The sequence below is a fragment of the Lissotriton vulgaris genome, chromosome 5, assembly GCF_964263255.1.
Source record: "Lissotriton vulgaris chromosome 5, aLisVul1.2, whole genome shotgun sequence".
NCBI lineage: Eukaryota > Metazoa > Chordata > Amphibia > Caudata > Salamandridae > Lissotriton > Lissotriton vulgaris.
In genome coordinates this window covers 512,820,356-512,838,208 of record NC_141693.1, presented here as the reverse complement: position 1 = coordinate 512,838,208, position 17,853 = coordinate 512,820,356, and positions in this window count along the sequence as shown.

Genomic DNA, 17,853 nt, shown 5'->3' with positions numbered 1-17,853 from the left:
CGCAAAGTTGCGAATTCTTTTAATAAAGCAATTTATTTAAAATCCAAAGGTGCCATATTACGCTCATACATGCCATTAGGGCATGTATGGGCGCCATATGCCAACACATGTCATTTTTAGGAGTGCAGCAGGGTGTTCTTGTGACACCACTGCACCCTTGAAAATATTCCTAAATTGCGATTAGCTAATTGCTAATCGCAAATTACCCCTTCATTCCTATGGGCCTCCTGGCCCATAGAAATGAATGGGAAATTTGTGATTAGCAATTTGCTAATCGCAATTTAGGAATGTTAAGGAATCGCTAAAAATAAGCGATTTCCTACATACATACCATTTTGCGATTTCTAAATAGCGATTCCTTAAAAATCGCTATTTAGAAATTGCAAATGATCAGGATGATGCATATGGTCCTATGTCACGTATCAATGTTTTGCAACCGAAGTCTGGTTGCAAAACATTGAAATGTTACCAACTCTTGAACTAGAAAGGTAACCTATTTGTAAAAAGACAGGGAAGTTTGTTGGGGACAAGGCAGTGGTCTAGGGGAAGCGGGCTGCACATACATAAAAAAGGTTTACTTTATTGAAACGCTATCTCACACATTATGGTCTGCTTACCTCAGTAGGCCACCATCTCTTTGATGGCAACAAATCAGAGTAAGCCGCCATTTGCAACCTACCTAATTAGTATTCATGATCAGAATATAACCCACTACAAATATGGAATTTTAAAATCTGACCCATTAGTACATAGTTCGGTTTTTAAAATTCTTTGGTTGCAAATTGCATCTATTGCTTTGCGACCAGTAATTAGTACATCTGGAATAGAAGCGTTGGGTTATTCCCTAAAAAGCATATGTTATGATTAAGATCTTACATGCATTTGAAGAGCAATTCATGAAATCAAACCATTTCGAAGAAAGCTTAGCCACCTTGCATTCTGTTCTAAATTTGGAAATATGGATGGATGTACGAACAAAGAGATCTTGAGGGTGTGTATTCTTATGTGATATCAGATAAAGTCAGGCACTGTGCCAAGTTGGGCACCGTTCACAAAACAAAGCACTTTGAAGGATATGTGAGCATAACTGGGGAGCCAATGTATGACTTTTAGGAGAGGGGTGCTATAACAATAATGAGTTGCCAAAAGACTACACAGACTGCTTGATTTTGAAAAGATTGCCATCTCTGCAGTAATGACAATTTAATTCCTAAATAGGCACCATTACCATAATCGAGCCTTGAAACAAACAGAGCCGAAATTGCCATATGGCAGCATTTGTCAGAAAGCAGGAAGAGTATGAGGAGGGATTTAATAATCAGAAATATACAATTGGAGGTAGTCGAGGGTACATGCACATCCATTTGTAGGGAGGCATCAATGTACACTCCTACGCTTTTTACTGAACCAGATACTTATGGACATGGACAGAAATCAGAAGGTCAAAGAGTGGGAGACCACAGGAAGGAGCTATCTCCTTGATCAAAGTTTTTAATTATATTAGTTTTCATCCGCAGCCACGGTTGACCCATCCATTCATTTACTTCAGGCAGAAAGTACTGGGGGACACAGCCATCACTACCACCACCAAGGAGTCTGAACGGTAGTTGTATATCTTGAGCATAGGTACATAGTTGGGGACAGAATAATGGTCGCAATCTATCTGACATAAGCTTAAGTAGGTAAGGAGGTATGGCGCGGCCATCTTGTTTTTCATTCACTGCTATGGTTTTGGGCATGCTACCTTTCTATCCACCTTACATCTTTGTAATCCAATGTCTTTCTGAACTTTTTTTTTTTTTGCTAATTTCCTACATCTATATTTTGTGTTTTTTTCACTTTTTGTTACTTTATTACCTACTTTATTTCTTTCGCTCTCTCTCTTTTTTTTCACACCTATTCTTCTTTCCTTCTTCTTGTGCCCAGGACCATGGCTAAGGGAGGCGACAAGGGCAATGGGAAGGGTCCAGCATCACGTACCCGGCTCCCTTGCGGGCGTTGGAGGGGGGAGGAAGTGCAGCCCAGGGAGATCTTCTCTGCGATGGAGGTGGCCGCCTTGATGGTTTTTGTCCAGGTCCACCTCCCTAAGACCGTGGCAGCAGGTGGGCGGATTGCTTCCGGTTACATCCTCCGGAGCGTCGCCAGCTGTGGGAGAAGGTGTGCCGGCGCATGTGTAAGGAGTCTGGGGTCCGGCGCACCTACCACCAAGTGACGCACCGGTGTAGGGACATCTTGGACCGGGAGCATGACATGCTCGACCTGCTCGGTGTGGAGATCCCTGGGCTTGGTAAGTAGCTATTTAATAACTACTTTTTTCCTTCTGCTCTGTTATATTGCTAATCTATATTTTTCCTGAAGAGTACGAATGCTGCTGATTAGATTACATTACAGGTAAATTAATGTTTAAATAGCTTCTGTCATTGCAGGTGCTCGCCTGGTTATTGGCGTTGCTACTATGCTTACTTGTTTGCAACTTTTTAGTCATTTGAGAGCATTACTACGTAATGCTAGAGACAGTAGACTCAAGTCGAGTCCTTCTTTGTACTCCTGCTGTTGCCACTTTGAAGAGATAGTGGTGGATTGATACGTTGAGTATATTATTTATTACTTGTTCTAGGACATTTGTTAGTGGTCTGCAATCATGATGACTGACTGTGTCTGTCATGCGACGTCTTGTGCTGCTGAGTGATGGCAGTCGTAGTAGAACCTTTTTGTTGTTGATGTAGTTAGTGAATAACATAACTTTCCTATCAGATGGTCTGCGAATCCTGCAATACTGTACTACTATCCTCTTAGTTGACCAGATCAGATGCAATTGATGTTAATTTGTTTCCCCAACATAATCTTAAAGAAGCTGAAGGAATGGGTTTTTGCATAAAAATTAATGACACCTTCACTTTTGCTGGTGCAGTAATTTATAGACCACCAGGATCGTGTAAAGCTTTCTTAGAAACAATAGGAGGAGCACTCAGTCCTTTGGTACTAAAGTACTCTAACTTCACGGTCATGGGGGATGTAAATATTCACTTAGAAAATAGATCAGACAACGCTGCTGTATCATTTAGGGAGACCATGGAAGTTCTTGGCTTAGTGATCAATGGTAACCAGTCCACTCACGATGCAGGACACATGCTTGACTGTATCGCGACTAACATAAGTACTTTAAGATGTGAACAACCTAAACCTCAGGTATGGACAGATCACGCGCTCATACCGTTCACTCTAACACTTGAACATAACAAGAAATGTAAAAATCATAATCAGCAATTTCAGTCCACCCATGAAGAATGGAAGGAACTAATAGCACACCCAGACATTACTAGATGGGCAATGGAATGTAGACCTAATAAGATAGGATCTCTGAATACGGACCCTAATACGTTCAAGGAATGGATGAACGTACTAAAAAGAATGGGGGGGCAGGGAAACATGAGGAAGACCAAAGGCAAAAAAAAGAAGCAGTCAGCCCCATGGTTTAACCAAGACCTTAAAACAAGACAAGGAGAACTACGCAGAGCAGAGCGCAGATGGCGCAAGAACTACTGCATGTTAGAACGCACTAAATATAACGCTACCAGGAAAAAATACCATGAACATATTAAGTTGGCAAAAAAAACCTATTACTGTAAGGCAGTCGAGGCTGCAAATAATAAACAGAAAACCATTTTCAACATCGTTAGGGGTTTTAATAAACCTGACTTCCTAACACAAGAAATCCCGCCCTCAGAGACTCTGTGCGAGGCCATTGCCGACTACTTTGAAGCTAAAGTACAGGGCCTGACCAGGGACTTCGTAATCCCTAGCCTAACTAGTGATGAAGCTAATGGAAAGAAGAGACTGGTAGAGAAACAATTGACGAGCTTCCAACCTGTCAGCTTAGAGGAATCTCGACAGACTATTCTCCGCACCAAATCGGGTTCTCCATTTGATCCCTGCCCTATTAAACTTCTGCACCTTATTGTGGAGGTCGCTAACCCTGTCATTAATGACATTGTAAACAGCTCCCTGGCCACAGCCAATGTCCCCTCAGAGTGGAAAATAGCGGCAGTGAGACCCCTTCAAACGAAACAGCTCCCTGACCCTACCACATTATCTAATTTGCGTCCCATTTCTTTACTTCCTGCTCTTTGCAAAATCACTGAATCCATGGTCAATCAACAACTGACCAGATTCTTAGAAGAGAGTGAAGCATGGCATCCTAACCAGGCAGGTTTTAGAGCACAGCATTCAACGGAGTCTGCCCTCTTGTATACTGCAGATACCATCCGCACAGCCCTAGACCAAGGGAAGAAGGCCGTCCTGATTTTACTAGACCTATCGGCGGCCTTCGATACGGTCTCACATATCATTCTGATAGACCGTCTGAAATCCCTTGGCATCACTGGCGTGGCGCTTGAATGGCTCAAGAACTTCCTGAGTGGAAGGAGACAAGTAGTGACGTTAGGAGAATTTCAATCTAGGGAGAGAAGACTCACGACAGGAGTACCTCAGGGCTCTAGCCTTAGCCCGACACTGTTTAATGTCTACACCGCACCCCTAATTAGCCTGATTGCTTCGTTTGGCATAGAAGCCATAGCCTATGCCGACGACACGCAATTGATCCTGACCATGGACAAAGACAACCAAGACTGGGAAGAGAAGCTCAAAGGCTGCCTTACGGCGACCTTTGACTGGATGCGAACTAATCATTTGAAATGTAACACCGGGAAGACGGAGATAATACCGATGGGCTCAAACAACGAATTCATACCCAGACTGTGGTGGCCTGAGAAAGCAGAAATTCCACCTAATACTGCCACCACGGCCCGCAACCTGGGAGTGACTTTTGATAGTAATCTGTCCTTTAAACAGCAAGCACTGAAAGTGGCAGGTACGTGCTTTGGTGTTATAAAGAGTCTGAGAAAGTTCTTCGATCTCCTCCCCTTGGAAGCCAGGAAAACAGTGGTGGTCGCACTGGTTACATCTCATCTAGATTACTGTAACGGACTATATGCAGGCACCAATAAGGAGGTCACCCACAGGCTCCAAATGGTCCAGAATTCGGCGGCTAAACTCATATTAAAGTGGCCCAGAAGATCATCAGCGACAGAAGCCCTTAAAACTCTACACTGGCTACCTATCATTAAAAGAATTCTATTCAAAATATTGCTCATCACCTTCAGAGCATTTCATCAACGTGGACCACTGTATCTGCGGAAAAAATTCACCAGATATCATCCAACTCGAATTCTCCGCTCGTCCAATGCCAATCTTCTGGCAGTTCAACCATTCAGGCTTAAGACTCGTGGAGGCAAGTCCTTTGCGATATTAGGTGCAAAAGCATGGAACACCCTTCCTCCCCGTATAAGAGCACTGGACAAAGAAACTGAATTCAGGAAACAACTAAAAACCTGGATCTTCACTCTTCCAGACACTATTGCCAGATCCCTAGTGTAAGATATTTATCTTATCAGCTACACAAGTGGGCGCCAAGATGCTCTTTGGAGCGATAGTTGCGCGGTACAAATAAATCCTTACATTACATAATTTTAGATTGAGTACAAAGAAATCAAATATTTTCCAAAAAACAATCATCCATGTTGTGTTTCTTTATTTCATGATCACCAGCAACTCCCAGAGGCAAGGCGACGGCGGCGACAGAGACTCCGGTGGCAGAAGTTGGACAGGAGCAGTCCCTTTCAGGCTCTTCTGCTGGCCCCAATAAGTTGTTTTATTGTTATATTAATACTTATACTTCCCTAACTTTTACAGCTCCTATTCATTATAAACTGGTTCCTAATAATTCTATGTTTTACAAAATAGTCTTTGATCTTCTTCTAATATAGACTACTTTCTACATTCTTATCCTGCCTCTACCATCACTCTCTGTGCTACTACTATTTACAATTATGAGTCGGTCTGTGTAGGTAGCTAACCTTGCCCATTCAGGAAACGGTGTGAAACAAAACTCTGAAACAGCAATAGCCCTAGGCACTGAGTGCAGTCCTCTGGGTTGCCCTTGCTGTCTATTCCAGTCTTCTTAATGTAAGTGCTTTGACAATTTGCAACAACAAAATGTAATTGTTTACACCAAGTAAAAGGTAGCAGTGCCCTTTTTGATTTGAGAGGAGCACATCCCATACCGCTAGTGTTTCAGGGACTATTCTGCACACAAAGAAGTATGGACAAGATGATAGGTGCAGTTTGACTTTAGACATACCTCACTCCGAAACGAAGTTGAACCCCGAATCCCCTGACCGACTATCTAGAATGTCTGACCAATGATTTTACAACCCAGAAGAACAGAAGAAGACTACCTCCGAGTCCCGGCCTATCTGAGTCACTGAAACATGACTGTCAAGTGCATTAGTTCAAACCTTTCCGCTCACTCACTCGTAAACAAAAACCACACAGTGTTTGTTAGTTTTAAAGTTTTATTTTCAATTAAGAAATGAAAACACTATTTCTTTATTTTTAATAGCGTAGTATTCTGATGGATGAAGATGACGTTAAAGTTGCAACAACATTCCCATGAATGAAATTAGTATGACTCAAAATTAATAATAGTTAACAGACACATGAAATTATTAGAGACCCCCAAACAGCCAAAAAGCAAAACTAAAAAAATGGGGACTTAGTAATTTTCAGGCAAATTTCCAACATCAATCCACGCGCGCTCTGCAGCTAGGCCCTAACTCCCCTTTGCCACCATGAATTTTCTTCAAACCACTTGCAATCAAAATTATCCATACCCAGCGTTGCTCAAAGACCCCAAAACCCACTCACAAATACCAGGAAGCCCCCCAAACAGGCCCCCAAAAACTCTGAAGTGAGCGAAATGTCAGAAAATGCAAAAACTTTTTCCTCATGGATTTTCTCCAAACCACTTTTATCCGGTATTAGACCTTCCCAGCAATGGCCCCAGAGCCGTCAACCCAGGCGAAAACAAGTAGAAGACCCCCAAACAGCCAAAAAGCAAAACTACAAAAATGGGGACTTTGAAATTTTCAGGCAAATTTCCAAAATCACTCCGCGCGCGCTCTGCAGCTAGGCCCTAACTCCACTTTGCCACCATGGATTTGCTTCAAACCTCTTGCAATCAAAAGTATCCATACCCAGCATTGGTCCAAGACCCCAAAACCCACCCCCAAACACCAGGAACCCCCCCAAACAGGCCCCCGAAAACATGATAGTGAGCAAAAAGGCAAAAACTTTTTCAACTCTGATTTTCTCCAAAACAATTTTATCCGGTGTTAGACCTTCCCAGCAATACCCTCAGACCCGTCAACCCAGGCGGAAACAAGTAGAACACTTGCAAACAGCCAAAAAGCAAAACCTTAAAAAGTGAGACCTAGCAAATTTCAGGCCAACCTGGAATTCAGTCCAAATGCACTGTGCAGCTAGGCACTTACTCCCTTTTTCCACCATGAATTTCCTGAAAAACAAATGCAATCAACATTAGACTGTGCCAGTAGTGCTCCCAGACCCCCAACCCAGCACCGCAAATCTAGAACACCCCCAAATAAACCCCAAAACCTGCAATACTGGTATATTGAAAACATGACAAATTGCGCTGTTCACAAAAAACAAACAGCAATTGGTTTCAACAGAGACAGACAGCCATTGCTGTCCACTGCATGCCATCTTCACATTATTCATTACCTGTTCTACTTTATGTCTGCATCTTCTTCGGAAAGTGAGGGCCCACAGGGCAGCCTCTCCTGTAAATTCCAGAAGTAGGTCTGTCAACAATCAGCAAGCATGTAGTCAGTCAGTTATTTCAGTCCCACTTGAGGGGACTCGTCTACAAAAACAAAGTTTGTTTTTTCTCCATAATCTATCCAACTGCCTTGAGGGAAATGGATAGGGGGAGTCTGGAGGAGGAGGCTAGAGGAGCATGATTGAGTTGTGAACATCTAAATGCAGACTGCGGCACCTTCAAATCAATACGGAAAATAAGATGAAGACAGTGCTGATGATGGACTTATTGTGATTAGTTGATTAGATTTTTGTTGTGGTAAAAGTAGCAAAACAAAGAAAGACAAAGAGGAATAAAAGTGAATAAGTACGGAAAAAAAGGAAGTAATTTTCAGTCCTCGTTGTCAGGGAAGCAGAGCTCGTCCTCCAAGTCTGTGAATTGAGACGGGAGTAGGTCTGGTGACCGAGAAGAACTTCCGTCGTCGTCGTCACCTAAGTCGGTGTCCTCTTCTTCCTGCGTGCATTCACGTATTTTGTAATCGGGTGGTATGAAGTGCTGATTCATCTTGATTATTGTTAACCTCTCCAAATTTTTGGGCAAAAGGCGGGTCCTTTGTGAAGTAACAATGGCACCAGCAGCACTGAAAACACGTTCAGAAGACACGCTTGCGAGTGGGCAAGACAAATAATTTAGAGCCAGGTTGGTGATCAGTTGCCATTTTGAGCTTTTCGTATACCAATATCCCAATGGGTTCTCATTATGACAGACCTCTGTTGGGTCATCCAGATAGGCCTGCACCACCGACTCAAGGTTCTCCAGGGTTGATCCACTTTGCGCACCATCTGCGACCTTTTCATCAGTGGACCGAGTTAACCCTTGTTGAGTTAGCCAAATCCCCTTCCGACAATATTGGTTTGCGGCCTGGTGCAGGTGAGGATGATGATATGGTTGCTGGTGTCGTTAACGGCTGTGAGGGAAAGTGACTCCCTTCGTGCACGGATTGAGAAGTGGAACTTGACGCCGGATGGCCTGCTGATTCAGTTGTACTTGTGCTGCCTCCTTGAATTTTCTGCTGATCTTTTTCGAACCCCCTGGCTGACACAGCTAGCCAATGTTTGTACTTTGAAACATCTGCTTCATCAAAAGGAATGAATGCTTTGCTGACCACTGCCTTTTTGTACCGTGGATCAAGAATAGTGGCACAAACGTAATGTTGTTCTGTATGTATCTTTTTAAGCCTTTCATTGTCAAGGAGGCACCATAATAACTTCTGCGCCAAACCATATGCTTCCCGCTTTCCACCATCATCTCGGAACGTTGAAGACACCTCCTTCAGTTGGTGCTCTAGCATGCGCAACAATGGGATAGCTTTGCTCAAAGAACAGTCCTCCCTGCTGACTTCACGCGTGAAGAGCTCAAAAGGACAAAGCATGTCTGTCAGGCTTGCAATTAGCTTCCATTCCACCAACTCTAGCATCAAGTCTTTGTGAGCAGCGCCCAGTTTAAAGACAAACTCATGTATTACCTCCCACTGCTCAGACAGACGCTCAAGCATGTAAAAGGTTGAGTTCCAATGTAATGCCACCTCCTGGATTAGTCCCTTGACTGGCAGTTTACGTTCATATTGAAGGCCCCTCAGCTGCTTCCGGGCCTTAAAAGAATGGTTGAAATGGGTGCAGATATTTTGGCAGGTGGTCAGTACTTTGGCGACTGGCTCTTCTGCTTTCAAGAAGGCTTGCAACACGATGTTAATACTGTGCGCCAAACACGGCACTCTGAAATAGCAACCGTTGTCCATGGCCTTAACTATATTACTGCCATTATCCGTGGAAACATAACCAACTGTGCAGTTTCTTGGATGCAGCCATTCTTTGACCTTCCTGTTAAACTCATCCCAAAGGTTAGGTGCAGTGTGAGATTTCTCCATGGCAAACATGCCTACTGTTGCATGTTTGCGAGTAGCTTGAAAAACTTCCTCCGTGTCAACATCTTTGTGTTTTAACTGTTTTTCGACCCCTGCAAACGAGACCCAGTGTGCAGTGATGCACATGTAATCAAGGGCTTGGCAACTGGTCCACATGTCTGTTGTCATGTGGATATTGTGAACAGCACTCTTCAGAATAGCTGCGCCAATCACCTCCAGCACATCTTGATGTTGTGCTGGAACAGCAACCCTTGCAAAATAGTACCGGCTAGGAACCTTCCATTTAGGGCAGACTGTTCCACCAATTCACGAAAACCCACCCCTTCCAGGAAAGAGAAAGATAGAAGGTCCAGCGCTAGCATTTTAGCCAGCTTGGCGATATACAGACGCACCGTTGGGTGGTTGCGTTCAAATGGCGGTTCCGACCACAACATGCTGGTAATGGTGAGCTGGACCATTTTACGTGATGATGATGATGATGATGATGATGCAGACTTCAAACCAGTTAGGCTCAGTGATTTAGTTTTTGGCATTGGTGTCTGTCCCAGACTCTTAGTGTGCCTCATACATGTTGCAGGGGTAGAGGGTGTGGGCGCTACCACTGCAGTGCTGCTGCCAGGGGTACTGGGTGTACCAGAAAAAATGGCTTTCGCTTCTTCTCTTCCCCCCTGCATGATCAGCCTCTCATCATCATCAGATGCAATATGAAGGGATACATTTGGATTTGTTTTGGCTTCCTCAATGTCACTTAGGTGCTTATACCACTGGATAGGATGGTGTAGTTTGAGATGACCTCTCTGGCCTCCGGTACCATAGTTGGAACCAAGCTTACCCCGACTAATTAATACTTTATAAATCGAAAAACAACCATGTTTTCCGCCTTTTTGCTAACAGTAAAGAAGTCCCAAACTGGGGACTGGAGATGTCTGCTGGTGGTGGAGGAGCTACTTTGACTTTCAATGCCAGATGAAGTGGAGGATGGGCGTGGCTGAATTTGTTTCTGTAGTTGACTTACAGCACCACTACTTGAGGTAATGGAGGTCGAGCGGGATGGAGGTCCATGCCGGCCCTTCTGACGAGAAAATGTGGAAACTGTAGGTCGTTTTGGTGTTGTAGTTAACTGTGTTGGTGGTGGTACCAGTGCCACGCCGCCCACATGATCATCCCTCTCAGCAGCCATTCGGGATAGGGTGAAAAAGTTAGTCTGCTGTATGCCCGCTGGGGCTGCAGTGACGTCTGTGATGACTGGGTCGTCATCAGACTGTTCATCAGCAGCACAAGACACCACTTCTTGTTCGTCGTCATCACCCATAAGTCAAAGCTTTGCGGGAACCTTTCTTTTAGGCTTAGCTACCTTTGTCGGCTCATGGCAAGCCTCACTGTCAGACTGCATTGCTGGGTTCCAATCAAGATCAAGGTTATCAGAATGAAGGGGGCTTGAAGAAGAACTTGTAGTAGTAGCAGCCCTCCTTAACCTTTTTCTTGCTGGGGATCTGGAAAGAAATGGATTATCTTCAAGAGGAGTGGATTCCTGGGATGATTCTTCCACTTGAATATCAATTTCCTCATGTGCCCCTACTTCTTGAGGAACAAGCGTTGTAGGCAGTTGTGCCGCTCCATGAACCTCTAGTGGCACCTCTCCATGCACCTCTACTTGCGCCTCTCCTTGTGCATGTACTTGCGCCTCTCCTTGCCCATGTACTTGCGCCTCTCCTTGCCCATGTACTTGCGCCTCTTCTTTCCCATGTACTTGCGCTTGTACTAGTTGCACTTGTGGTTGTTGTTGCGGCTGTGATTGTTGAACACTCGCCAGCTGAGTTACACCCGGGTTGATTGGATGGTACTTTCTTGTGATGAGCCAACATCGCTGGTCGATGGTGATTGAACAACCAAAGTAGCTGCATTTGCGGCACTCATGGGCTTGGGACTAACTTGGCGTGGTGGCACTGACCCCACTGAGGCAGAGGTGCTGCTTCCAGCTTGGTCCCCGGCGGACACCGCTGCTGCTGCAGGCGTAGTTTTTTCCCCAAAAAAGGTGTCGGTGGGCACACCCATCTCCTTGGTAGGTGGTGCCACTTGCTTCTTCTGCTCCTTCTTACTGGCAGTGGCACTGGCAACTTTCTTCGCTGAGGTGCTACGCCACCTTTCTTTGGGCCCATCTTCTTCAGATGTCAGGACAGAAGGCTGCAGTTGCACGAGTTGCAGAGTTGTCTTGTCTGTGGCCACACATGACGTCGCATGACGTTATGCTGCACACACTGCTGCAGGACTTCTTCCTGGCACTGGTGGTTCTCTTGTGCACCTAAAAGCAATGGAAGACAGAGGAACATCAGTTATACACCCCAAAAAGTCGAAAAACACATAAAAATCACCACAATCCCATGCCATTCATGCCCTCAATGATGTTTAAATCCAAGACACCCTACAGAAAGACTAGGCCCATGCACCACTGAGTACCCCTGGGCATAATGGATGAAAGCTAGGCAAAATGGGTGCAGGCCTCAGAACAGTGCCTGCCTTCAAAATGGCCCCTTGCCCCACAGCACATGGCCAGGCCCTGCCTGTACCAGCATTCAAAATAGCCCCCACCCACATGGCCAGTCCCAACAACACCCCAAAAATAGAAAAACACATACAAATCACCACAATCCCATGCCACCCATGCCCTCAATGATGTTTAAATTCAAGACACCCCACAGAAAGACTAGGCCCATATACCACTGAGTACCCCTGGGCATAATGGATGAAAGCTAGGCAAGATGGGTTCAGGCCTGAGAACACTGCCTGCCTTCAAAATGGCCCCTTGCCCCCAGCACATGGCCAGGCCCTGCCTGTACCAGCACTCAAAATGGCCCCCACCCACATGGCCAGTCCCAACAACACCCCCAAAAATCGAAAAACACATACAAATCACCACAATCCCATGCCATCCATGCCCTCGATGATGTTTAAATTCAAGACACCCCACAGAAAGACTAGGCCCATGCACCACTGAGTACCCCTGGGCATAATGGATGAAAGTTAGGCAAAATGGGTGCAGGCCTGAGAACACTGCCTGCCTTCAAAATGGCCCCTTGCCCCCCAGCACATGGCCAGGCCCTGCCTGTACCAGCACTCAAAATGGCCCCCACCCACATGGCCAGTCCCAACAACACCCCCAAAAATTGAAAAACACATACAAATCACCACAATCCCATGCCATCCATGCCCTCAATGATGTTTAATTTCAAGACACCCCACAGAAAGACTAGGCCCATGCACCACTGAGTACCCCTGGGCATAATGGATGAAAGCTAGGCAAAATGGTGCAGGCCTCAGAACACTGCCTGCCTTCAAAATGGCCCCTTGCCCCCCAGCACATGGCCAGGCCCTGCCTGTACCAGCACTCAAAATGGCCCCCACCCACATGGCCAGTCCCAACAACACCCCCAAAAATCGAAAAACACATAAAAATCACCACAATCCCATGCCATCCATGCCCTCAATGATGTTTAAATTCAAGACACCCCACAGAAAGACTAGGCCCATGCACCACTGAGTACCCCTGGCATAATGGATGAAAGCTAGGCAAAATGGGTGCAGGCTTGAGAACACTGCCTGCCTTCAAAATGGCCCCTTGCCCCCCAGCACATGGCCAGGCCCTGCCTGTACCAGCACTCAAAATGGCCCCCACCCACATGGCCAGTCCCCAACAACACCCCCAAAAATCGAAAAACACATAAAAATCACCACAATCCCATGCCATCCATGCCCTCAATGATGTTTAAATTCAAGACACCCCACAGAAAGACTAGGCCCTTGCACCACTGAGTAACCCTGGGCATAATGGATGAAAGCTAGGCAAAATGGGTGCAGGCCTGAGAACACTACCTGTCTTCAAAATGGCCCCTTGCCCCCAGCACATGGCCAGGCCCTGCCTGTACCAGCACTCAAAATGGCCCCCACCCACATGGCCAGTCCCCAACAACACCCCCAAAAATCGAAAAACACATAAAAATCACCACAATCCAATGCCATCCATGCCCTCAATGATGTTTAAAGTCAAGACACCCCACAGAAAGACTTGGTCCATGCACCACTCATTACCCCTGGGCCTACTGGCTAGTGAGGCTTTACAGGCACCCCAAAATAAAAATAAAACATATAACAGTGAGCTAAAATTCCATGACATAAATGAGAATTAAATTTAAAAAAAATCAGAGAAACAGTTGTATCATGCACCCATGACTAACCCTGGGCATACTGGATACTGTGGCTAGCTACCCACCACAATATATATTTTGTTAACATTGTGAAAAAAGTTTTAGAACTGGAGTTGCCTCAACTGCAATGCCCCAAACAAACAACACCAACTTACTTGTAAAATCTCAAGTCCAAAAGTGATCCAAACTCCAAAGTCCAAAAAGTCCTCAAATACAAATATCCACCAGCAGCAAGAAAAAGTAATCATTCCAGCTCAACAGCCAAATGAAAAGTGGCCAGTACATGGACAAAGCACTGGGAGGAGCCTGCTGGACAGGAACAGGAAGTTGGAGACTCTGAGGCACTTCCTTCCTCCCACCCCACCCCAAAAAATGGACTCCTGCACCAAAAAGTGCAGCCAAATGTCAATCTGAGGAGTTATTCTGATCATAATCATCATTTTCACAAGGTTTATGCTTCCTGCGGTGGATTTCTTGTGCAGAATTGCAATTTTTGTAATTTCGGGAAGGCGAGCTGTTCAAACCTCCCGCCAGAAGTCAGCTGCGAGCCGTCGCGGGCATTTATGACGTACTCACGTTGTCAAACTCCCATCGTGCAAGATGGCAAGCCGCGATGACGTAATTGCGTTCGAAAAACTCTTGCGCGATCACGCAGCAAGATCGAAAATGGCGCCGCACACGCAAAACCTGAAGAAAAACAACTCGGCGGACTCAGAATCACGGTAAGACAACGCGGCGCGCGATATTGTATTTTTCAAGTGCGACCAAGCAAAATAATTCGTAGCTTGCGAATTTGCGGATTATTGGGTATATTCACGCGATTCGCGGATCGCAAAATCATCAAGAATCCGCAAATTCGCCCGCGAAACTGATTTTTCTCCCACGCTTAGGGAAAACTCCACCCTGGGGTTCCCTCGAAATGCAGCTCAGCGCTGCTGAGCACCAGGATTCCTTCCTGGAATTAAAGATATAGCGCTCATGAGGGGCTATGGCTATACCCCAAAATATCCAGGGCAGAGGCTGGGCCCAGGCAGGCCAGCTCACAGGGCCCTCCAGCAGGGAAGTAGTCCATTGTGGTGGTTCCTCCTGGGACGCATCACAAGAAAAGCACAAGTACATGGGGTCACAGCCCCACTATTTATATACCAACATTGTCTTTGTCTGCCCATGGCACAGGGCTTGGGGGAATGAGCCGGAACTGTTCTGGGGGGGTTGGGAGCACTTTGTTGACAAAGCTCCTCTGCCCCTTTGTCAGGAGGGGGCTCGTTGATCAGACACACCACAGGGGGCAGAGCCAGCATTCACCCAGGTAGGCACAGACCTATTCAGTGCAAGGGACTACTCCTCCCACTACTCCAAAATTCAGATCCCCTATTTAGCCTAGCCCTGCCCTCCCTGGAGCCACACACACCTCACCAGCCCCTGTCACTTCAAAGCCAGACATACAATCCACATCAGGCAGACAGACACATAGCACATAGAAATGCCAACTTCTAAAAGTGGCAATTCTAAAATAGGTAGAATAAATCTGTGCACACCTTTGCGTAGCATTTATTATTACTATTTCAAACATTCCAAACTTGACCACGCTGCTACTCTCATATCAGGAATTACCACTGAAACACTTATCAGGGAATCCTCAATGCATTCATATGGGAGGGCAGCCTCACAGCAGCGAGAAACCAAAAATGGCTGTTTGTCACTACCAGGATATGTCACACACTCAAGGTACATGTCCGACCTTTTACCTACAATTCATCCTGCCCATAGGGGTAGCTAGTGCCTACATTAGGGGTGGCAGACATGCAGTAAAAGGGGGGGGGTCACAGCCATGGCACACACTTTAGGTGCCACGTCACAGCGGCAGTAACACTGCGCAAGATAGGTTTGAAAGGCTACTTTGGTGAGTGGCACAATCAGCGCTGCAAGCCCACCAGTAGCATTTAATTTACCCGCCCCGGTATCTAAGATACCACTTTACAAGCGACTAACAGGTAAATTAAATATGCCAAACAGGTGTAGACCAATCTTACCATGTTTACCACAGGGAGAACACAGACTTTACACTGAACAGCAGTGCTAAAGTGCCCAGAGTCCTAAAACCACCAACATCATGCCAGAAAAAAGGCTAGGAGGAAAGCAAAAAGTTCAGGGATGACCCTGCAAAAAGGGCCAAGTCCAACAATTACCATCAATGTTTTGATATAAGGTAGAATCTGCCTCTATTCATCATCTCTTAACTGAGTAGCCACCACTTTCTCCCAGTTTGTTCGCACTGTTAGTGATGATTCAGGGCATTCACTGCAGAGCACCCTGCATAGCATGAAGACTGGGCTGTCACCTCGCTTGAGCGAGCAGAGCTCTGTCAGAATGGAAGTCAGTGGTGTTCCTGGGAGTCCCTTCAGTTGTAATCTGTGCAGTCATTACTAACCAAGTGTGGATCAAGGACTGTCCAGGCCACCCCCCCTGAAATTGACGTGTAACATCTTCAAATGTCAATAAGATACCTCTACCGTATAGATTACCCATTGTCTAGCACCCACTTTTAATTCATGTACCTACGCTGGTTCTATGTCTTACTCTGCAAAAATTAGACAGATCGAAAATCTTAATCTATGTCAAGGACGGAACCCATTTTAAATGATTTTTCCACATCCCATCCCAAACAAATGACATGACGGAAGTCAGAGGTTGGAGATTTAGGCCTGGCTCTCCCTGCACTAGGATAAGTGAACTCCATTTTGATTTCCCTATACCATCCAATATTTTGCGTCTGTTCATGGTTTGGTGGTTTAGTTAGCCACATTGTCAATGCTGGAGCTTGGATGCCAGACATGCATTGAAAGTGAGGATGGAAAGGTTCACCTGATGAGCAAGTGTTTAACTTAATCCTGGGAGCGCACTTGTCCATATGAAGGAAGTTAATAGCTAGTCAACATCTTAAACTATTTCCTTGGGGAGTAGCCACATCACTCCTTGTAGTAATGGAGGCAATGGGGAATCATAAACATTTTTATCATTCTACACATTAGTCTCAGTGGGAACGTTGTCAAGAATGAGATTGCACAACGTATGCCCTCCAGGAGGACTTGATTGATGTTTAGAGGTATACCCTTTTCCTTGATTAGAAATGTTATGACTTCCTAAGTATTTTAAAACTGTAGTTGCCAAAGTAATTCTAGAATAGGTTGAGAGTCCACATCAAGGCGAAGACAAAGAGCCGTGACTTAGCTCAGAGGCTTGACATTTTCCCCTAATCAATAATAATGTTACCATAATTGTGATAGTTTGAGATCATCATTAGTATATAAAGATACTGATTGCATCAAATTGCCTATACAGATACCCATTTTTATCATTTTCAGTTCTCATTATATTTGACATTGTTTCATCACAGGGCAAAATGAAATGGGGAAAATAAGTTACCACTGACAACCTTGTCTTGTGCCTAGGGTCAGCTCTCAACTCTCTGAGTCTCTAAGCAGTCCCGACCCTAAAGATAGGAGAGGTATATAAAAGTTTAATCCAACTAAAAATGTTTGCCCCAAATCTGAATGATTCCAGAACTTGGAACAGAAAATCGCAAATTACAATGTCAAAGGCATTTTCAATGTCTAACAAGGGCACTGTATAGTTATCTTCATCATTCCGCAAGTGTATCAGACAAACTTTACCAATCTGTGTAAGTAAGATATTGGGATATTACAAGGGATACATCCAGATTGGTCATAATCTACTAATATTGGAGCCACTTACAACAATCATTTTGTGATGATCGTAATCAGGAGCTTTCTGTTGGTTTTAACTATGAGCAAGGGCCTATATGAAATAACAGCAGTATGCTCTCCCTCAGGCTTAAGAACTACTAGATTCTGATAACAATCCATACCCCAAGGCTTCTAAAACAAACTCTACGCATGTATCTAATTGGATGATAGAAACTATATTGTAGAATTCTGCTAGTAACCGATTGGTGCCTTGAGTTTTCCCACTTTGCAAATCTGAGATATCCATCTGCAGCTCCTCCCTAGTAGAGAGAACTTCTAATT